Below are 23690 nucleotides of genomic sequence, written 5' to 3'. Positions count from 1 at the left end.
ATCACACCTTAGTACTCTTTGGGTGTTAATCACATGGCGATGTGAACTAGATTATTGACTCTAGTAAAACCGTTGGGTATTGGTCACATGACGATGTGAACTATTGGTGTTAGATCACATGGCGATGTGAACTAGATTATTGACTCTAGTGCAAGTGGGAGACTGAAGGAAATATGCCCTAGAGGCAATAATAAAGTTGTTATTTATATTTCCTTATATCATGATAAATGTTTATTATTCATGCTAGAATTGTATTAACCGGAAACATGATACACGTGTAAATACATAGACAAAACAAAGTGTCCGTAGTATGCCTCTACTAGCTCATTAATCAAAGGTGTCTAAGTTTCCTAACCATAGACATGTGTTGTCATTTGATGAACGGGATCACATCATTAGGAGAATGATGTGATGGACAAGACCCATCCGTTAGCTTAGCACTATGATCGTTTAGTTTATTGCTATTGCTTTCTTCGTGACTTATACATGTTCCTATGACTATGAAATTATGCAACTCCCAAATACCGGAGGAACACTTTGTGTGCTATCAAACGTCACAACGTAACTGGGTGATTATAAAGATGCTCTACAGGTGTCTTCGATGGTGTTTGTTGAGTTGGCATAGATCGAGATTAGGATTTGTCACTCCGTGTATCGGAGAGGTATCTCTGGGCCCTCTCGGTAATGCACATCACTATAAGCCTTGCAAGCAATGTGACTAAAGAGTTAGTTACGGGATGTTGCATTATGGAACGAGTAAAGCGACTTGCCGGTAACGAGATTGAACTAGGTATGGTGATACCGACGATCGAATCTCGGGCAAGTAACATATACCGATGACAAAGGGGAAAACGTATGTTGTTATGCGGTTTGACTGATAAAGATCTTCGTACAATATGTAGGAGCCAATATAAGCATCCAGGTTCTGCTATTGGTTATTGACCGGAGATGTGTCTCGGTCATGTCTACATAGTTCTCGAACCCGTAGGGTCCGCACGCTTAACGTTCGATGACGATTTGTATTATGAGTTGTGTGATTTGATGTACCGAAGGTTTTTCGGAGTCCCGGATGAGATCACGGACATGACGAGGAGTCTCAAAATGGTCGAGACGTAAAGATCGATATATTGGAAGGCTACATTCAGACATCGGAAAGGTTCCGAGTGATTCGGGTATTTTTCGGAGTACCGGAGAGTTACATGAATTCGCCGGGGGGGTTCAATGGGCCTTCTTGGGCCTTAGTGGAAATAGAGGGCAGCAAGGAAGTGTGGGGTGCGACCCCCTAGGCCCAAACCGAATTGGTTTAGGGCTTTGGGGGCCGGCCCCCTCTTTCCTTCTCCCCTTCTCCTCTTTCCTTCCCCTCCTAGTTGGACTAGGAAAGGGGGAACCTACTCCTAGTAGGAGTAGGATTCCCCCCTTGGGGCGCACCCTATGAGGCCGCCGGCCCCCTCCCCTTGCTCCTTTATATACGTGGCCAGGGGCACCCCAAAGACACACAAGTTGACAATTGTCTTAGCTGTGTGCGGTGCCCCCCTCCACCATAATCCACCTCGGTCATATCATCGTAGTGCTTAGGCGAAGCCCTGCGCCGGTAACTTCATCATCACCGTCAACGTGCCATCGTGCTGACGAAGCTCTGCCTCGACACTCAGCTGGATTTAGAGTTCGTGGGACATCACCGAGCTGAACGTGTGCAGATCGCGGAGGTGTCGTACTTTCGGTGCTAGGATCGGTCGGATCGTGAAGACGTACGACTACATCAACCGCGTTGTCATAATGCTTCCGCTTACGGTCTACGAGGGTACGTAGACAACACTCTCCCCTCTCGTTGCTATGCATCACCTAGATTGATCGTGTGTGTGCGTAGGAAAATTTTGAAATTACTGCGTTCCCCAACATTGATGCCGCTCCATGATAGCATGCCAAGTTTCATGAATTTCAGACGAGTTTTTGATTTACTAGAATTTAAAAACCAAGCATCTCAATGTTTTGCCGGCAATCAACGGTGCCCTGGTGTTTGAGATTCATTCCCATTTCTTGCATGGGACCTAAGCATGCACCCAAGGACACAGATTTGTTTTTTCAACCAATTTATATGCACCGGAGAATGTGCATGTAGTTCAAATTTGAACTATGCACATAAAATGCCTAGAAAACCCAGTTAATGTATAAAAATGTCCAAACGAACCCCGAAAAATTCAAAAATTAAACACATCACTCTTGTTGTTCTATGTTGACACTCGAAAAAAATTGAAAGCAATAAGAGGCAACGGATATCGTTTCGTCCCCAAAGGTGGCACGTTCCCTACCGAAACCATCATGCTTGTTGTGAGAAGCTCTGGTTTGTGAAAAGCTTATACCCAAACCTGCCCCAAATGGGACAAAATTTTTACCACGGCATGTTGATGCCGCTCCATGATAGCATGCCAAGCTTCATGAATTTCAGACGAGTTTTGGATTTACTGGAATTTAAAAACTAGGTATCTCAATGTTTGCGGCCGAGTGACGGTGGCAGGGTGTTTGAAATTCATTCCCATTTCTCGCATGGGACCTAAGCATGCAACCAAGGACACATATTTGATTTTTCAATCAGTTTATATGCACTAGAGCATGTGCATGTAGTTCAAGTTTGAATTATGCGCATAAAATGCCTAGAAAACCCAGTTAATGTATAAAAATGTACAAACAAACCCTGAATAATTCCAATTTTTTTGATGACACACCTATGGTTGCATGTTCACTGCAGATAAAAGTTCTAACAATTCAAACACCATCCTTTGTAGTTGTGACCCCATTATGTAATTCAAATGATCAAGATGATAAATCAAGAAGATCGCACATAGTTTATTATCACCAACCGTGTGAGATGCAACACAAAATATCTTGGAGCACCGTCGGTGTATAGTACGCCCATGGCTTACGAGAGAAGGTGCGTCAGCTACAGTCCACAGCCATCGTGTCAAGCACACTAGCTCACTCCCCAAATATCATTTCACTGTTCATTCGTCACCGGTGAAAGATGCGGACGTTGACCCACGTCGTGAGGGCAACTTCGGCGGCCCACTCCGGGGAGAGCGCGGTCGCAGCCGCCAGGCGCGTGCTAACAAGCTTCGTGAGGGCGACCGCAGTCTGCGTCCGGGCGGCCAAGCCAGCCCAAACGACCGATGTTGCTTCTTAGGCGGCGGCAGCAGCATCTGCCTCGGGCATAGCAACTGGCGAGAGCGGCACAACAGTTGTCCGTTCCGCAGCGGCGGCCTTATCCCTGCTGGAGGCCGCCCACTACCATGTCGAGGCCGTCCACGCCCAGCTCGTGGCGGTCACCGCACAAATCGAACGAAGGTTCTCCGACAACGGTCGGCAACCCACAGCCGAAGAGCTGGCAATCGCCGAGAGAGTTCGAGCAGCCATCCGTTCCTGCGCAGCATACCTTGCCACGACGGAGCCCGCCAAAGCCCAGATCGCGGCCACCCATGCCCAGCTCGTGGCGGCCTATCCCGAAGATATGGCGGACACGGATGGCGAGATGCTTGCCGAGTATGGTGCAATTGATGCCATGGAGCCCCTTCCCAAGGAGACCATCGGGCGCGAGCTGGACATGGAGGCAGCGGCAGAGATCGATGAGCACCAGCCGTAGTAGTACTCTTTGTTTTGTTTAATTTAGAGCGCTGGTCTTTAATTTGTTAGAGTAATGTTTAGGTCAGCTAGCTCTGTTTAATTGCTGAACTTGCTCGATTAAGAAGTTAATCTCCTTTGTGTACCCAAATTATGCAATGACGTGGATGACCACTGTAACCAGGGAAATTAGAACCAAAAATTTTGATGTTCAAACTCAACACACACAGGTTAAGCTATCTGAATCGTTTGTGATGTTCACATATCGTACACAGTTCTGAATAAGGGACCGTTTCTGATGACACTTTGCGCGCCAGTTTTTTCGCTGAAGCGATTCCAAATTTTCGGCTTCCGCGGAAATATCTACCTCCCTGCCCCCTCACCCTTACCAAAAGCCACATTTCCCCTGTTTCCGCCTCCTTTCCTAGTTGAAACCTTCACTCCTTGCTTGCAGCGCCGCCACCTCCTCGCCGGCGACCCTCCTTCATGCTCCTCGGCCTCGCCTATTGTCGGGGTACAAAAGTAGGGGCTCTCTTTTTTACCCCTCTACTTGTGCACGGGCAGTCAGAGCCGCACCTGCGGCCACACTTAGCAGGGCAAAGGGAGGAAGCAGAAGCACAAGAATACCAGAGCAGCGCTCCAGCCAAAAGCACAAGACAGACAAAGCAACGCCAAGACCAGAGGCACAAAGAGCAAGAGGGCGAGGTGGACTCGCCCGGCAAGACCCTTGCCAGGGCGGCCTCCGCAGCCCCAGCGAGAGCCTTGCCGGGGCAGCTTGCCCAACACCAGTAGAGCGCGCCACCCTTGAGCCCCAGGGTTCCAACACCATCAACCACATTGGAACCAAGGCTCAGGAGGCACCTCCATGGTGGCATGCAGATCTTTGTGAAGATCATAAAGACACGAGATCAGATGAGGACTAGAAGACGACGATCCTCGTGAGATCCTTGCCGAGGAAATCCACGAGACCTCCGGCAAGATCCTCGCCGGGGACGACCGCGATGCCACGGAAAGACCCTTGCCGAGGCCCCGGCAAGGCCCTTGCTGAGTACAACTATGGGGCCGCAGCCAGACCCACATCTGCCAAGACTCCATCGCCGTTCCCATACAACTGCCATCCCAACCAGTTGGGCAGGCACCTGCGTGGCAACGTGCGGCCTCCAGGCCAACTCAGCAAGCACCTACGTGGTGGCATGCAGATCATCGTGAAGACCCTACTACCACACCATCTTAGTAGCTTGCCAGCCTACGTGGCGCTGCATGCCTCGTTGCCCTGGACGCGTGTCGGAGCGAGGCGGAGCGAGGCAGAGCGGCGACGGACGGGACGGGCCTCGTTGCCGTCCCCAATAAAGCAACGGGATAGCTAAGGGGCGCATTTAATGCGCCTTGTCCCGTAATGACAGGCGATAAGCTTGTACACTGTATACCTTTCCACCTCCTGTGTGCCACTGTGGCAACCCCTTTTGGACTATAAAAGGAGGCCCGAGGCGTACTAGAGAGGGATTCGGATCTTTTGGACTACGCACGCACCACAACTAGTTTGAGGGCTCAAGAACACTCAGTAATACACCAAAGCAGGACTAGGGTATTACGCATCCTCGCGGCCCGAACCTGTGTAAACGATCTTTGTGCTGACTACCAGACCCACTCTTTGCACGACCCCGCGCCCGCCAACGGTAGAAGGGATCCCAGTGATTCCATAGGTGTCGTTTCCACCGACATCTTTGGCGCGACAGGTAGAGGGGCGCAGTTAGTTTAGCAGTTCTTCATCACCATGGCTCCCAAGAAGAAGACGATCATGGCGATCGGTTCATCGGGAGCCGAACAACCCGTAGCAGTGCTGGCGAGTGGTGGGGCGGTCGCAAACGGAAGCCGAGGCGCGGCCCGCGAACACCCACATCGCTCTGGCAGTCAAAGCCTGGCGAGCTGCGTCGTTCGTGCACGAGACGACGGGCCGCACGCCGCCAAACCCAAAGACGGAGCCGGGCCCCCGCAGGCGGCGCGGGGCCCTCCAAGGGCGGCGTCGTGCCACCCATGGGCGGCGTGGCGACCTCCTAGATGCCTACTCCGGCGCCCATGACGCGCTCTTCCTAGGGTGTGCGCGATGAGCAGCGTCACCACGCTGGTCACCCTGGGCGCCACCGTGAGAAGAGTCCTATGCCTCATTGATACGTCTCCGTTGTATCTACTTTTCCAAACACTTTTGCCCTTGTTTTGGACTCTAACTTGCATGATTTGAATGGAACTAACCTGGACTAACGCTGTTTTCAGCAGACTTTCCCTGGTGTTATTTATGTGCAGAAACAAAAGTTCTCGGAATGACCTGAAACTCCACGGAACATATTTTTGGAAAATATTAAAAATAATGGAAGAAGAATCCACGTTAGAGGGGCCTCCACCTGTCCACGAGGGTGGAGGGCGCGCCCCCTGCCTCGTGGGCCCCCTGACGCTCCACCGACCTCAACTCCAACTCCATATATTCACTTTCGGGGAGAAAAAATCAGAGAGAAGGATTCATCGCGTTTTACGATACGGAGCCGCCACCAAGCCCTAAAACCTCTCGGGATGGCTGATCTGGAGTCCGTTCGGGGCTCCGGAGAGGGGAATCCGTCGCCATCGTCATCATCAACCATCCTCCATCACCAATTTCATGATGCTCACCGCCGTGCGTGAGTAATTCCATTGTAGGCTTGCTGGACGGTGATGGGTTGGATGAGATTTATCATGTAATCGAGTTAGATTTGTTAGGGTTTGATCCCTAGTATCCACTATGTTCTGAGATTGATGTTGCTTTGACTTTGCTATGCTTAATGCTTGTCACTAGTGCCCGAGTGCCTTGATTTCAGATCTGAACCTATTATGTTTTCATGAATATATGTGAGTTCTTGATCCTATCTTGCAAGTCTATAGTCACCTACTATGTGTTATGATCCGGCAACCCCGAAGTGACAATAATCGGGACCACTCCCGGTGATGACCGTAGTTTGAGGAGTTCATGTATTCACTATGTGTTAATGCTTTGGTCCGGTACTCTATTAAAAGGAGGCTTTAATATCCCTTAGTTTCCAATAGGACCCCGCTGCCACGGGAGGGTAGGACAAAAGATGTCATGCAAGTTCTTTTCCATAAGCACGTATGACTATATTCGGAATACATGCCTACATTATATTGATGAATTGGAGCTAGTTCTCTGTCACCCTATGTTATGACTGTTACATGATGAACCGCATCCGGCATAATTCTCCATCACTGATCCAATGCCTATGAGCTTTTCACATATTGTTCTTCGCTTATTTACTTTTCCTTTGCTACTATTACAATCACTACAAAACCTAAAAATATTACTTTTGATATCGTTACCGTTACTTCCATATTACTTTGCTACTAAATACTTTGCTGCAGATACTAAGTTATCCAGGTGTGGTTGAATTGACAACTCAACTGCTAATACTTGAGAATATTCTTTGGCTCCCCTTGTGTCGAATCAATAAATTTGGGTTGAATACTCTACCCTCGAAAACTGTTGCGATCCCCTATACTTGTGGGTTATCAAGACTATTTTCTGGCGCCTTTGCCGGGGAGCATAGCTCTATTCTTTGAGTCACTTGGGATTTATATCTTCTGGTCACTATGAAGAACTTGAAGGACGCGAAAACAACAATTTATCCCTCAACTACGAGGGGAGGTAAGGAACTGCCATCTAGCTCTGCACTTGATTCACCTTCTGTTTTGAGTAAGCTTGCGACACCTAAACCTACTTCTGCTATTCATTCTGATATGTTGCATGTTATTGATGATGCCACTTCTGCTATGCATGATACTTATGATGAAACTACTTCTATGCTTGATACTACTGTGCCACTTGGTGAATTTCTTGATGAACAACTTGCTAGGGCTAGAGAGAATGAAATTATTGATAATATTGAAGATAGTGATGATGAAGACTCTCCCCCTAATAAATATGAATTGCCTGTTGTTCCTGAGGGTTATGTTTTGGATGAAGAATCTGCTAGAGCTATTCTTGCTTGCAATGATAGAAGTGATCTTAAGAAGCTATTAGCTAAATGGAAGCAGCGATCTCTTAATGCTAGAATGAAACCTGACCCTGCTTTTGCTACTTCACCTATCTGTGTTACTGATAAGGACTATGAATTCTCTGTTGATCCTGTTATAATTACTTTGGTTGAGTTTGATCCTTTCTATGGTTATGAATCTGAAACTGTTGTGGCACATCTTACTAAATTAAATGATATAGCCACCCTGTTCACTAATGATGAGAAATCTCGCTATCTTTATATCCTTAAACTATTTCCGTTCTCATTAAAGGGTGATGCTAAGATATGGTTTAATTCTCTTGATCCTGGTTGTGTGCGTAGTCCCCAGGATATGATTTATTACTTCTCTGCTAAATATTTCCCTGCTCATAAGAAACAAGCTGCTTTAAGGGATATATACAATTTTGTGCAAATTGAAGAAGAGAGTCTCCCACAAGCTTGGGGGAGGCTTCTCCAATTACTTAATGCTTTGCCTGATCATCCTCTTAAGAAAAATGAAATACTTGATATCTTTTATAATGGACTAACCGATGCTTCCAGAGATTACCTGGATAGTTGCGCTAGTTCTGTTTCCAGGGAAAGAACACCGGATGAAGCTAAAATTCTATTGAATAATATGTTGACAAATGAAAATAATTGGACACTTCCTGAGCCAACTCCTGAGCCTATTCCTAAACCAACTCCGAAGAAGAGAGGTGTTCTGTTTCTCAGTCCTGAAGATATGCAAGAGGCAAAGAAATCTATGAAAGAAAAAGGTATTAAAGCTGAAGATGTTAAGAATTTACCTCCTATTGAAGAAATACATGGTCTTAATTTGCCGCATGTTGAAGAAATATATGATCCTAATCCATTACCTATTGAAGAAACTCATGGTCTTGATAACCCGACACAAGTAGTAAAGGTAAATTCTCTCTATAGATTTGATGAAGGTGATATTCCTCGTTATAAGTCTGCTAGACAATGCTTAGATGAGTTTGAAAATTTTATTGTTAAACAAGAAAATTTCAATTCTTATATTGGTAGACAATTGAAATATAATCCCGTTACGCTTGAACACTTGGGTGATTATATGTCTAGATTTAAAGGTGAACTTAAACTCATTAGTAAACATGCTTCTATGGTTACCACTCAAGTAGAACAAGTACTTAAAGCTCAAAATGATTTGCTCAATGAATTAAATAGTAAGAATAATGATTATGATGTTAGAGTGGCTACTAGAACCGGTAAAATGACTCAGGAACCTTTGTATCCTGAAGGCCATCCTAAGAGAATTGAGCAAGATTCTCAGAGAAATAATATTGACACACCTAGTTCTTCTAAAAAGAAGAAAAAGAAAAATGATAGGACTTTGCATGCTTCTACTGAACCTATTACTAAACCACCTGAGAATCCAAATGATATCTCTATTCCTGATGCTGAAACACAATCTGGTAATGAACATGAACCTAGTGATAATATTAATGAAGATGTTCATGATGATGCTCAACCTAGTAATGATAATGATATAGAAATTGAACCTGCCGTTGATCTTGATAACCCACAATCAAAGAATCAACGTTATGATAAGAGAGACTTTGTTTCTAGGAAACATGGTAAAGAAAGGGAACCTTGGGTTCAGAAACCCATGCCTTTCCCTCCCAAGCCATCCAAGAAAAAGGATGACGAGGATTTTGAGCGCTTTGCTGAAATGATTAGACCTATCTTCTTGCGTATGCGATTAACTGATATGCTCAAAATGAATCCTTATGCTAAGTATATGAAAGAAATTGTTACTAATAAAAGAAAGATACCGGAAGCTGAAATTTCCACCATGCTTGCTAATTATACTTTTAAGGGTGGAATACCTAAGAAACTTGGAGATCCAGGAGTACAAACTATACCATGCTCCATTAAAAGAAATTATGTCAAAACTGCTTTATGTGATCTTGGAGGCGGTGTTAGTGTTATGCCTCTCTCTTTATATCGTAGACTTGATTTGAATAAGTTGACACCTACTGAAATATCTTTGCAAATGGCTGATAAATCAACTGCTATACCTGTCGGTATTTGTGAGGATGTGCCAGTTGTGGTTGCAAACATTACTATTTTAACGGACTTTGTTATTCTTGGTATTCCCAAGGACGATAGTATGTCTATTATTCTTGGAAGACCCTTTTTGAATACTGCAGGGGCTGTTATTGATTGCAACAAAGGCAATGTCACTTCTCATGTTAATGGTAATGAGCATACGGTACACTTTCTGAGGAAACAACCTCAAGTTCATAGTATCAATTCTATTGGAAAAATTCCATCGATTATTATTGGAGGTTTTGAATTTCCTCTTCCTACTGTTAAGAAGAAATATGATATTCTTATTATTGGGGATGTGCATATCCCCGTTGAGGTAACATAGTGTTATTCGAAATTTCTCCGGTTCCATGTTATTCGCAATGAGTTTATTAACAAGACTTGATCAACCTTGTTAGTGGATTCCTTTTGATGAGCATGAGATGGATGAAACTAGAAGGCACAACCTTCTGTACCCTCTCTCTACTTTCTGTTATTTAGTTGAAATAAAGCAAAAATAGTATTTTTCTGTCTGTTTTCTGAATTATCCGTGCAATATAAAAATACCCCAAAAATAAAAGTTCTCCAAATGCCCTGAAATTGAAATATGATTTTTTCTGGAATATTTGAGAATATCTGGCACTGAGAACACAGCAGGGGAGCAAGCACCTGGCCACGAGGGTCCAGGGCGTGCCCACCCCTACAGGGCGCGCCCCCTGCCTCGTGGGCCCACGGTGGCTCCCCTCCACTTATTCCTGCACCCATACACTTCTTCTTCCTCCCAAAAAAATCACTATCTAGCTCAAGCACGAGTTCTAGCTCATTTTGCTGCGATTTTCGATCTCATTGCTCAAAGCACCTCTCACAAAACTGCTTGGGGGATTGTTCCTTGGTATGTGACTCCTCCATTGGTCCAATTAGTTTTTGTTCTAGTGCTTTATTCATTGCAAATTTGTGCTGCCTAGGTGACCATGTTCTTGAGCTTGCATGTCAAATTTATATGGTTCCAAGTAGTTCTAATGCATGATATAGGCTCTAGGCACTTGTAGGAGTAGTTGCTATCAATTTTGTTGAGCTTGGTTCACTTTTATTTGAAGTTACTAAAAATTTCAGAATTTTTCATAAAATGATGAAGACATTTTTGAGGGGCTCATCGAGCCGAAGCTCGAAGGAAAAGCAAAGTGAAGAAGCAGAGAGGCCCAAATATAATTTGCCTTGCACCACGGAGGTTCGGCCGTGTGAATGGCCTTCCAATGATTTCTAGAGAGCAGCCGGGATTTATGATGATTTTTATGAATTGGCTGAGAATGCAGGCCTCACCGACTTCCTCCGCGACCAACGCGAACAGTATCTCTTACTCACTAATACTTTTGTGCAAAACTTCTACTATTATCCTAAGGAATCACCTCCTTTAGTAGAGTTTCATTTATATGATGTGGTTAAGAAGATGTCACTAGATGAATTTTGCAAGGTTTGCAAAATACCTTTCGAGGGTAGCTTAGAGGAATCACATCGTAAAGATGTGGACGAGTTTGTTGACACTATTACTGTAGGGGAAACTAGGAAGGTTTCCGATGCAAGAATCACTAGCATACATTTTCCTGTTTTACGCTACTTTGCAATATTTGCTAGTCGTTGCTTAATTGGTCGCGGAAACTGTGGAAACCTTAGTGTTCCTGATATTATTATTTTGTTCCATGGTTTATTCTGTGATAATACTGTTAGTATGAGTGGTATTATTGCCAAACTGTTGAGTCTGAACCGTACAAAGGGCCCCATCTTTCGAGGTGTCTATGCTTCACGCCTTGCTGCATATTATAACATACCTATTAGGCACTATGAAAAAGAAGAAAAATTACTGCCCACTACTTATTTAGATTATAAGAGTATGGTAGCGCATGATTTTATTGTCAAGAATAGGGAAGGGGCGCTTAAATACAAATTGTTCTTTGATAAACATCACCCTGAAACTATTACCTTGCCTGCTCCTTCCTTGTTTGATTTATCTGCAGGTCCGTATCTCGTTCCGCTGGCGGCCATTCACGCCTACCGGAACCCTACATCAGCCACAGAGCCGGAGCCAGAACCACAATTTGATCCTCCACGACAATCTAATTACCAGTGGGATCCGGAGATGATTGCCAACCAGTGGCAGCTAGAGTCTTCTTCATCTCAGTACGACCCCAACTACAACTATGGATATCCGCCAGGCCATCCGTGGCAATAAACCAACTTAGGCCAAAAGCCTAAGCTTGGGGGAGTACGTATTTCTCACCGACATTACATTCATGTTCACACACTCATTGCTAGTTGTCCGTGCTCATACTTTTTCACTGTAATATCCATGCTAGCTTATTTTCTTTTTCTTGCTTTCTTCTTGTGTGTTTGTTAAATCTTAAGAAAAACCAAAAAATTAGTAATAGCTTTAGCCAGTTTACTTTTCTTGTTGTAGTAGTAATAATTAAAAGAAAACCAAAAAGATTTCCTGTTCTTCTTTTGCTTGTTGGGAGCTTTCCCATTTAAATAGTTTTATTTCTTTTCTTTTCCTTGGGGGTCAATAGGAGAAGACCATGATTAAAATGTTGAAGTGGCTCTTATATGCATTATTGTTGAATTAACTAAGAGCCCATATTGCCTTGTCTTTTCCTGTTTATTGAATGCTCGCAGATTCTGGCTTAGTCCAATGCACGTGCACTATTATTATTATTCACATTGTTCGGTCGTTGTCATGGTTTTGTCACGGCAAATGTCCTAGAGAAAGGACTTAGTCGTGGAGCCATCGCTATGGGTTAGCTTAAAGGGGTTAAAGCGGACAAGGGACGCAAGAGAGTTTTATACTAGTTCGGCCCCTTACGATGAAGGTAAAAGCCTACGTCTAGTTGTGATGGAATTGATGGGTTTTGATGACCAGGGAGCGAATACGCTTTGCCTGAGTCTCGAGTTGTTGTCCGTTGTCCTTGAACCGCCGCCGGGTCGTCCCCTTATATACATGGGTTGACGCCCGTCGGTTTACAGACTCCGAGGCCGGCTCATAATCGTGTTCGGCTCGGTCTCTGCTACTTCTATCTTAGAACAGAAGTTTACATATCAATGCCGGTTTGTGTCTACAGGCCTTAAACCGGCTTTGGGCCCTGGGCCTTCATGAAGCGTCACCGTCTGTCTTCATGGGCTTCAGATACAGATGAACTACTTATGAGGTTAACCCGGCCTCTCCTGGCCGGTTTACGCCCAGTGGTAATATCCCCAACATTAGGCCCCAGATTTATTTGAACTGGTTCATGTCAATCCTCAATACTTAAGAAAATTTCTTCTTCAACATCTTCACACAATCTTGTAAACCGCCATGACATCATCTTCTAGGATCATGGTAAACCGCCACGACGTCACCTGTCATTAACGAGCCTCCGGCAATCGAGGCGACAACATCGCCTCATATCCAAAAATTCAGCTCCTCGATTTTCGCGTCTGTCGTTTATCTCCCTTATAAATAGGGCCAGGGGGTCTTTCCATTTTCCCCCTCGTGCCTCTTCGCTTCATCGTCATCCTCGCGACGCCCGACCCTTCGACCTTGGCCGCCGCCGTCAACCTTTGACTGCTACACCAACCTTGGCCGCTGCATCGACCTGAACGTACCAGAGCTCCTCCGTGCGCCGCCGCTGCTCAACAGCCTCCGTAAGTCTCCCCTTTCTCTTACCATAGATCTGCACTTAGGGTTTCTGTCGTTCATTAGTGTTCGTCGCCGCCCTTCTTTTTCCTTATTTATATCCATGGATTAGATCCAAAAACCACATAGATCTCGCGCGGTAATAGTTTAAACCACATAGATCTCGCGCGGTAGTAGTTTCAGCACCTGTTTGATATCCAACTCATCTCAACTTGGTGAACTTTTAGTACGCTGGAATTTAGGTCAAAATATATTTTGTTTTTCCTATGCACGGTAGATCTGAAATTACCATAGCAAGATGTGAAACTTGTTTCTTCCTTCTCTTACACACTTTGAATAGCAGATTGGTCGGTTTAACTTCACAGAAAAAATGATGACCCGGTAGATACCATTAGTCCCCTGTTGAACCGTCAATGCATTACACCGTTCCATTGTCAGACTCCGGTTTATGAATAACCAAATCCGGTTTACCAATATGCTTGTATCCTCATACCGTTGTATAGTTGTCCACTGTAAATCTTAAACCGGTAATAATCCTGTTTCAGATTTTCCTTGTCATGGCTAAGCAAGTCTATGAGTGCAATTGGGCTCCCTCTCGAGTAACCGAGGAACAGTTAAACAACCTTGTTAAAACGGGGGCTTTAGCCAAGAAAGATGTCATCCACTGGAGGGTCCCTGGCCCGGAAAATCCTCCTACACCCAAGGATGGAGAGGTAGTCGTGTTTGCTGATCATCTCGGACGAGGTTTTAGCCCTCCCGGTTCAAAAAATTTCCGGGATGTACTAGCTAGTTTTCAACTGCGCCCTCAAGACATTGGTCCTAACTCTGTAACCAACATATGCCACTTCCAAGTCTTTTGTGAGGTTTATCTGCAAGAGGAACCTTCACTCGAACTGTTTCGGGATTTCTTTCACTTAAACCGTCGCACAAAGTTCTCAGATGGACCCAATACGGAACTGTGCGCAGTTCAGAAAAGGAAGGAAGTCACCTTCCCTCATCCCAAACTCCACAGTCATCCCAAACTCCACAGTCCTTTTCCTCAGAGGTTGACAGCAAGAGAACGGGCCAACTATGCTCCCCAATTATCAAAACTTAGAGCCTTCATGGCGAACGGTTTGACAGGAGTTGATCTTGCTCGATGCTGGATAAGCTAGAGCATTCTGCCCTTAAGCCGGCGCCCCGATTTGATGTGTGAGTACACGGGGAGTTTGAAGGATGCTCAGCGGCACATTGACATTCAGCTTACAGACGAAGAAGTCACTGAGGCTGTAAATAAGATACTGAATGAACCGGAGGCCATCTGTGCCCAAACCGGACTACTCCCTTTCTGCACCTTCAACAAACCACCCGCTGTAAGAATCATATAATCCTTTGTATCTGAATTTGCTTCTGTCCAAATATTCTCTGAAAGTGTGATTATTTTCTGACAAGGTGATGATCCGTTCTGGAACAAGAAACCATCACAAGACAAATCGGCGAAGCCGCAAGACAAACCGGTCAAGCCAGTTCATCCAAAGACCAAGGTTGTTAAGAAAACAGCCCAGAGAAGGACCACTGCATCCTCTGATCTACCAGCTGATGATGATGTGCGTAATCCAGAACCAGAGGTAGAACTTGACTCTCTTGCTTCATTTTTCGTACATCTCATTGACAATGATTATTATCAGGACGAAGCTGAAGGCAGTCACGCTGAGGACGTAGAGGTAACTGTTGAGGATATAGACCTTGGAGTCACCCGCCAGGAGGGCCGGGTTACTCTAAGGGTCATTGCCAGAAGCCCGGAGCTAAGTTTCAAGATGATGGGCCAAAGATGGGCTGAGACCCAGATATGGCTTAAAGCCCGTAGTTACAATCATTGTTATAATAGACTTGTAGTGTAAGGCAAGTATTATTTAGAGTCCGAGCCGGACGCTCTTATGAGCCGGCCGGGTCTCTAAGGGCTGCTGGGCATCGGCCTCCCTATATAAAGGGAGGACCCGGCAGCGGTTTAAGGGCGACAACAACCTCATAGAAAGCCGGGCATAGCTGTTTAGCTCCCTGGCGATCGTAACCCTAATCAATATCATCTCAAACTGGACGTAGGCTTTTACCTTCACCATAAGGGGCCAAACCAGTATAAACCCTCGTGTTCCTTGTCCCGCATAACCCCTTCAAGCTTCCTAGCTGTGATGGCTCCACGACTAAGTCCTAGCTTGAGGACATCTGCCGTGACAATTCCACGACAGTTGGCGCCCACCGTGGGGCTGGCGCACGGTGGATTTGAGTTCTTAAAGGGCAGTTTCGAAGGGCTCAAGGGATACGCTGTGGGCCGGATGACCAAGAGTCGTCGCGGCAAGCTCTACATCGACGATGCGGACTGGGCCCCCGACGCCGGCTCAATTGAGTACGGGTACCGGGTCCCCTTCGGCGGAATTCATGTCTTCATCGGCAAGATTGGTGAGCCGGGCCCCGAGCCGGATCTCCGCGCCGATCTCATCAAAACGGCTCAGCGCGCACGACCCGCCCGGGCCCGGCCTGCCTTAAGGCGCGTTTTTGTGGGATGCATCCATGGAGGGCCCTCTGATCCATCTGGGTCCGGTGATGAGGCGGCCGCCGGCTCTGACGGCGAGTCGGCCACCATTGAGTCAAACTCGTTGTACCAACTTCAAGATGGTAGGCTCATGGGTTGTTCCGATGGTGACAGTATTCCGGACCTTTTTGAGCCGCCAAGTCAGGTTGGAGTTTTTATGGCCGGTGCGCAGCCTGTTCAGAACCCCGCTGCTGGATCGGGAAACCCGGTGCCTTCTCCGGCCCAGGTGCTGATGGATCTCACGGACAAGATGGCAGCCCTGTTAACCGCCACGGTTGACCCGGCGGATCAAGCCCAGCATGATGCGGAGGTGGCACAGTTGAAATTGGATCTGATAAAAGCTAAAGAGGATCTTGCAGCGGAAGGAATCAGGCTGGCTGCGGAGCGGGCGGCTCTCGACGCCCGGACTCAGCTGATTCAGGCGCAGTCTTTCCAACTCACGATGGATCAGAACGCGGCCAATGAGGTCATGAGAAGGAGGCATCATAAGGCCCAGTCTCGACTCCCGCCGGTTTACGATCCACGCAATCTCTTCAACACGCCGGGTGCAGGGTCTAGTAACCCGCCAGGGGTCATTGCGCCCGGGTCTGGACCCCTTATTCAGCCGCGAGTGATGGGGCCTCCCCAGGTGCCCCTGCCCCGCCTCAGTATGTGCCAATACCCCCGGGTCATTATGATAACCCGCTAGAGAACATGGTAGCTGCCGCAGCACGGCTGGCGGCTCTCCCCGTTGACGGCGATTCTCCAGCGGCCATCGAAACCCGCCGGGTCAGGGAACTCCTGCAGACGGCACTAGCGCAGCAAGAGGCGTACTCCTATAGCCGCGACAGGATCCACTCGACCCCTCGTCCAGGCCAGAGCCCGAGTTACAGCCGGCACATGGTCTCAGCAACCGGTTCAAGTAATTTGCGACGCCAACCGGCTCAATTGACGGCTTATCAGACCCCCCCGGCTTATCCGACGACGTCCGTTGATGTGGGAATTTCTATTACAAAATTCATCAAGTCTCAAGGATGGAGCATTGTTCGGTGAACCGCCAGCCGCTTTATGATGCCTGTTGAGTTGAAGTCCCCGGCTCGTTCCTGTCTTCTGCTCCAGCTGATCCCAAGACCTCGAAGGTTGACGACTTCCAGTTGATGCCGCTGAGAGCTTCGAACTGGGCTTCTTCGTCAATTAACCCGGCCGGGTCAATCTCTGGGGCGAAGGTGTGCTGACGAGCCGGAGGAATCAGATTGAGAGCTTCATAGCGAGGGGTTGGAATCCTCTGATTCTCCATGTTGTACCCCGGCTGATACTTGGTTAAGTCGGTGTCATTCCCGATGATGGTGGCCACCGGGCATACAGCCTTCACACATGCCGCGAAGTCCTTCTGGTCGAAGGCTGAGCCGTCTTCCTTCAGGCTTGGGTAACCCAGGGCGATGTCTGCCGGGTCTAGCTCCGGCAGGAATGCTTTGGCCCGGCTCAGCGCGGCAATTGCTCCGGCTCTTGCGGAGGCTCGGCGTAGCTCCTGGATTCGCTGTGGCAGAACAGCGAGCCGGCGCAGGACTTCGGCCAGATGGGTTGGCACCTCGTTGGATAGGGCCACCACAGCTAAGGCGCACTGTGACCCGGTGTAAAGTTGTTCCACCAGGGTGTACACGGCCTTTAACTTGGTGACCACGCTCTGGTTGAGGTTGGCACTCCTGGGACCTGTTTCATAAAGATCAGATAAGCCGGTGACAAGGATGAATCATATAACATATACAGACTTGATGAAAGCCGGCGAGGCGACTTACCGAAGATAGCAGCCACCATTTGGGAAACCTGGCGCTTTAGGCCGGAAAGTTCAGCGGTCTTCTCAGTGAGGGCCTTTTCCGCCTGTTCTGCCCGGGTCACCAGTGCAGCTTTCTCCTCAGCCCAGGCCTTCCGCTCAGCATCAAATTCGGTCTTCAGCTTCTCTTGAGCGGCGATGCTGGAGGCAAACTTGGCATTTGCCTTCCGGGTCTCCATCTCTTGTGTCTTTAGCCGGCTCTTGAGATCCGCAAGGTCCGACTCTAATTTCTTGCCAACAGCCTGCATATATTTCCGGGTTATTAACAGTCATTCTATAAGTCCCAAGCGCTTTCCAAGCAAAGACACTTGGCACTTGGGGGCTAATGCATATTGAACGTATCTGTCTACGTACTGTCGGCTTAGTTGAATAAGCCGGGACCTAAGTCTACAACATATTCAAGTATAAGTTGTCGACTTGGGGGCTAGCATGACAAGGGTCACTATGCAGAAAGTAAGAAGACAGCAGAAGAATACCTCAGATTTTTGTTGGATCTGGTTGACCATGGCGATCTCGGCGTCCCGGCTCTTGTGAACTTGGCTGATGTAGCCTGAGACGAGCTCTCCAATGCTCAAGTCGGTGTAGCTGGAGAGGTCCAAATTCACCCGGTGGGGTTGCAGCAACTCCCCCTTCGCGGAGCATTTGGCCAGCACGGTCGGCCTCCCCGGCTCAACATACTCCGTCCGGGTAATTACCACGTCCGGGTCGTTAGCTGGTGGGGCTGAGCCGGAGGCCTCCGGGTTAACCGACGCTTCGGTCGTTGTCTTGGTGGTCGGGGCAGGGGCTTCAGGCACCGTGTCCATGGGAATGGTGGCTTCGGGGGCGGAGGCAGCTGGCGGCTCTTGAGCCATCGCCTCCGGCTCAGGCAAGTCCGGCACTCCGGCTGACCTGGTCTTCTTTGCTCTTTTGGTGAGCTTTGCCTGGGCACTGAAAAGGCAGAAATGTTAGGCATACAAAGGATAAATACAGACAGATAATGTAAGGAGATTGTTATTACCCGGGTGCAGTCTTGAAGGCCGGCAGACTTGACTGCATGGACTCACCCGAAGAGGGGGAGGTCTCCTGATAATTGGAGTCAGAAGAGTTGAGTGGCTGACGGATGACACCCGCCAACGGATGAAAAGGGTACAGGTGAGAAAAAACCTCAGTGCGACGCTTCCTTGTTGCGTTGGGTAACCCGGCGGAGAGGTCGGTGTCCTTGCGGGCCCGGGTGTGATGCCGACTTTCGTGAACCTGCTGCTTCAAAAGAAATTGAGGGTCTTGATGAGCTAATGGATGAGAAAAGCTTACTTTCCGGGTTACTCTTCGGACTTTTAGCTGTGGCAAAGGCTCCGAGTCGGAGGAAAGTGATGTTACCTCTTCAACCACCGGGTTACTGGCGCCGGTGTCATCCTGTCAATAAGCAAAATGTTGATAAGGCGGACAGCAGCAAACAACAAATATGGCAAGAGTTTAAAGGTTTAAGGGTTACCTCTGACTCGGAGCTGTCGCTTAATTGCAGCAGCTCCGAAGCAGTGGGTCTGCTTCCCTTTTTGCGAGGGGCGGCTTTCTTGGCGGCTTTCTTCGCCTTCCTGGCCTTCTTGGCCGCCTCATGGTCATACTTGACCCGCCAGAATTTATCATCAGCCTGAGAAATACAGTAATGAACTCTTAAAATGGTTCAGAGCAAGGTGAGATGTAAAAGAAGTTGAAGGGTTAAAGTCAGCGGCTTACCGCTAGGGCTGGATTGGTCTTGGAGAACGGGGCTAGCCTGGTTCTTCCACAGTCTGCCAGGCTCTCGTTTAACAGAGCCTTGGTCTCTTCTTCAGCAACGTCTTCTTGAAGATCATTGCGACTGTGCCTCTGCGGGTCATCCTTTCGCCCGGTGTACTCACACATTAAGCCGGGGCGGCGGCTCAATGGGATCACCCGCCATGAGATCCAGACCCGGACCAGGTCTATTCCGTTCAGACCGTTGCCTAGCAGGGCCTTGATCTTATTGATCGTTGGAAGCAGAGGCTGGCGTTCTGCGGCAGTCAGTTTGTCGGATAGCGGATGAGTCGGCTCTAGGCGTGTTGGGCGAAAGCCGGGCAGCGGGTTCTCGTCAGCCGGGGACGTATCTTGGCAGTAGAACCAAGTCATATTCCAGTCCTTGGGGTGGCTTGGCGGCTCTGCGTAAGGGAATAAACAGTCCCTGCGCCGTTGGATGGAGATGCCGCCTAATTCCAGACTTGGCCCGTTCGCACACTCGTTTTGGCGGTTTAAGTAGAACAGTTCTCTGAAAAGCAGCAAACTGGGCTCCTCTCCAAGGTACACTTTGCAAAAGACTTGGAAGTTGCAGATGTTGGATACGGAGTTGGGTCCTATATCCTGAGGCCGAAGGTCAAAGAAGTTGAGCACGTCCCGGAAGAATTTTGAGCCGGGCGGTGCGAAGCCCCGGCTCATATGGTCTGCAAAGATCACTACCTCCCCGTCCCTCGGCTGTGGTCTTTCTTCGGACGGATCAGGGGCACGGTAGGACATCACTTCCTTCTTGGGAAGATACCCGAACTTAACGAAGTTGGCTAGGGTCTCGTCAGTGACGTTGGATCTCATCCAGTTGCAAGTGATGGGAGCCTTGGGAGGCATGGTGAAGGTTGGTGGTCTATGTTAAAGAGAAAAGTATCCGGGTTAATTATAAGCCGGAGATTATCATTCAAACTACAATGGCGGCTTATGAAGGGGACTAATGATATATAAGCAGACACGGTGGGTTATCTAAGCTGTAGGGGCATTCAGAATAAGTTGGTCGTCTACGGCTTACCGCAGTTAAGCCGGAGGATTCTACAGAGCATGGTTCTCTATAAACCGGAAAGTTCTACGGCGCGTGTTTTCTTTAAGTCGGAAATATAAGCCGCCAAGATTCAAGGGCTGCAGTTTTTACTAAGTGTGGTAAAACAGATTTCGCATATTGCAGTAACTTTTTTGGATCAAAATGGTCAGGTGAAATGAAAATTTTCTAGACCTAAAAACAGAGGCAGGAGAAGTTCTTGAGGTGGAACATGGTTCTTATGCAGTAAAAAGAGGGTTATTTGCAGGTGAAATGGATCTCAAACATCTACCGCACTAACTCTATGTGAGGTTAAGGATCAACCGAGTGCGGTGACTACAAGAGCTACTGAGGTTTGCGGCAATGGTGATGAACGCGAAGAACATAAGATGAACCCTACAGTAGATCTATCTGACAGGGCAAAGGAGACTCACCGAAGTTGGAAAGAGCGGAGGTCGCTGCCGTGAATCTGGTCCGAATCAGGGTGATGCAGCGGCCGGGTTGATGAAGACCAGGGGCGCGACGGCGGCGGCAGTGGCGGAGCTCGGGCAGAGGGGCGACGGCGCGAGGAGGAAGAAGGAGAGCGTGAGAAGAAAGCGTTGGGCCGGCCTATTTATAAGGCAGAGTCATAAGTGGGCGCGAGATTCAAGGAGACCACGGTGTGGTTATCTCCCCCTCACGGCGCCTCGATTTTCGGAATGACAGTAAAAGCAGAGATCCGTTGCGGATCTGGCGGAGTAAAAAACGGACTTAATGGAGGATGACGTCACGGCGGATTATCCGGAGTCCTGAGGATGACGTCACTCCGGGTTATGGCCTTCACATGAATGGTAAGCCGGAGATTTTCTCTGTCGGCAGAGTTGAAGATTGACACGAGCCGGCTCAAGTCAATCTGGGGCCTAATGTTGAGGATATAGACCTTGGAGTCACCCGCCAGGAGGGCCGGGTTACTCTAAGGGTCATTGCCAGAAGCCCGGAGCTAAGTTTCAAGATGATGGGCCAGAGATGGGCTGAGACCCGGATATGGCTTAAAGCCCGTAGTTACAATCATTGTTATAATAGACTTGTAGTGTAAGGCAAGTATTATTTAGAGTCCGAGCCGGACGCTCTTATGAGCCGGCCGGGTCTCTAAGGGCTGCTGGGCGTCGGCCTCCCTATATAAAGGGAGGACCCGGCAGCGGTTTAAGGGCGACAACAACCTCATAGAAAGCCGGGCATAGCTGTTTAGCTCCCTGGCGATCGTAACCCTAATCAATATCATCTCAAACTGGACGTAGGCTTTTACCTTCACCGTAAGGGGCCGAACCAGTATAAACCCTCGTGTTCCTTGTCCCGCATAACCCCTTCAAGCTTCCTAGCTGCGATGGCTCCACGACTAAGTCCTAGCTTGAGGACATCTCCCGTGACAATTCCACGACAGTAACCATTCTTTCCTCCGATTCAGATCCTCTGCCAACATCAAAAATCCATCAAGCAAACCGGAAAGTAAAATTTTCTCACCCTCTTGCTTACTTGGACCCAAACTTTCTTTTGAAGATGCAGCAGCACGAAGCTCGCCGTACAACCCGGCACAGCGGCCAGGTAGTTACCTCCGTTGGTTTACCGAACAGTCCGGTTCGGAAACGCCGATCAGAGGTCTCTTATCCCATTGATACTTCATGCCCAAAAGCAGGTTGTTTTCGCCAGCCTCTTACCCGTCTGATTCAAATTATCAGGGTAATTCTCACTCATCCTCTCGCGAGTCCTCGGCCACACAGCTTCCACCCCTCAAAACAGTTCCTGGGTGAGCTATGCACATGTCTTTAGTCTTGATGTGTTATCTTTACATACTGTACTGATCCTTATGTCTATCTTTTATCAGCGCCAAGCCAAGACCCAGCAAGAAAGCTTGGTTAAACAAACCGGTCGATGATAATGTAGCTGCTGAACCGGAGACAACTCCAGATCTGGAAGAAACCGACGCTGACACCATGCTTCACGATCCACCGCTTCAAGACCATGATTTCCTTGCTGAACAAGTGCAAGTTGACACTACAAGCCATGCAGACCGGCCAACCAGCCATGTCCGAACTGATGACAAACCGGTCAGTCCAGCTAAGGACACTGATAAACCGCCAACTTTGGTGAAGGCTGCTGATGAACAAGATGATGACGTTATGATTACTGGTACTGGCTACACCACTCCTGGCAATCCTATAGCTTTGTCAAAGCATAGTGCCAAGGATGATCTCTCTGCTATCGGCAAAGGCAAATGGAATGCCGATTTATCATGCTACGCCCATCTCAATGCTCAAGATATTCACTCTGGCTTCTTGAACCGTCTGTATACCAGCCGTGACTATGAAGCTAGTTTGGTAAACTTGATGAAGGAGCGATGAGGTAACTACTGTTTTTCTCTTTTGTCCAATTGCAGTTTATCAACTCCTAGTAGCCCCCAAGTGACGGTTTATGATACCAATCTAAACCGGGACTTTTGTCATAACTTAACAGTGCATATTTAGCCTCCAGGGACTGGATTACCTTTTTAAGATGAACCGGTTCCTTAAATTTTGTCATACTGCTCTTTCGCCGGTATAGCCCCCATGGGCCGGTTTAAGTTTATAAAGATGAACCGGGACTGTAGAAGAATTCCCATACCAACAGTTTTTGAGCAAACACACATTAGCCCCCAAGTACCAAGATTAATACTTGTATTGTACTTGGGACTTGTAGAAATTTCTGATAAGGAGCAAATATGCATTAGCCCCCAAGTATCAAGGGGATAACTTGTTATGTGCTTGGTAATTCAAATATGTATTGTCAACTCACTATGTATCTGTCTCTTTATAGGCTGAACTGAGCAAGAAGGAAAGCCAAACCGCTAATCTGCAAGAAAACATCAAGTCCCAACAGGCCGAAACTTCCAAAGCAAAAGATGAGCTAACGAGCGCCTTAGCCGCTATGGAAAAGCTAAAGGAAAGCTTTGCCAAGGAGGGGGCGGATTGGAACACAGAGAAATCCGCTTTGCGGAAAAGAGCTAAAGACGCAGAAGCAGCTCTCAAACCGGTGGTAGACGAGCTGACTGGGGTAAAGCGCCAAGTACATGCGATGACTGCTGCTGTGTTTGGTAAGCATCTTTTCCTTAATACTGTCAACATATCTTCCCA

This window comes from Triticum aestivum, chromosome 7D (assembly GCF_018294505.1).
Source record: "Triticum aestivum cultivar Chinese Spring chromosome 7D, IWGSC CS RefSeq v2.1, whole genome shotgun sequence".
NCBI lineage: Eukaryota > Viridiplantae > Streptophyta > Magnoliopsida > Poales > Poaceae > Triticum > Triticum aestivum.
This window is presented reverse-complemented; position numbering follows the sequence as displayed.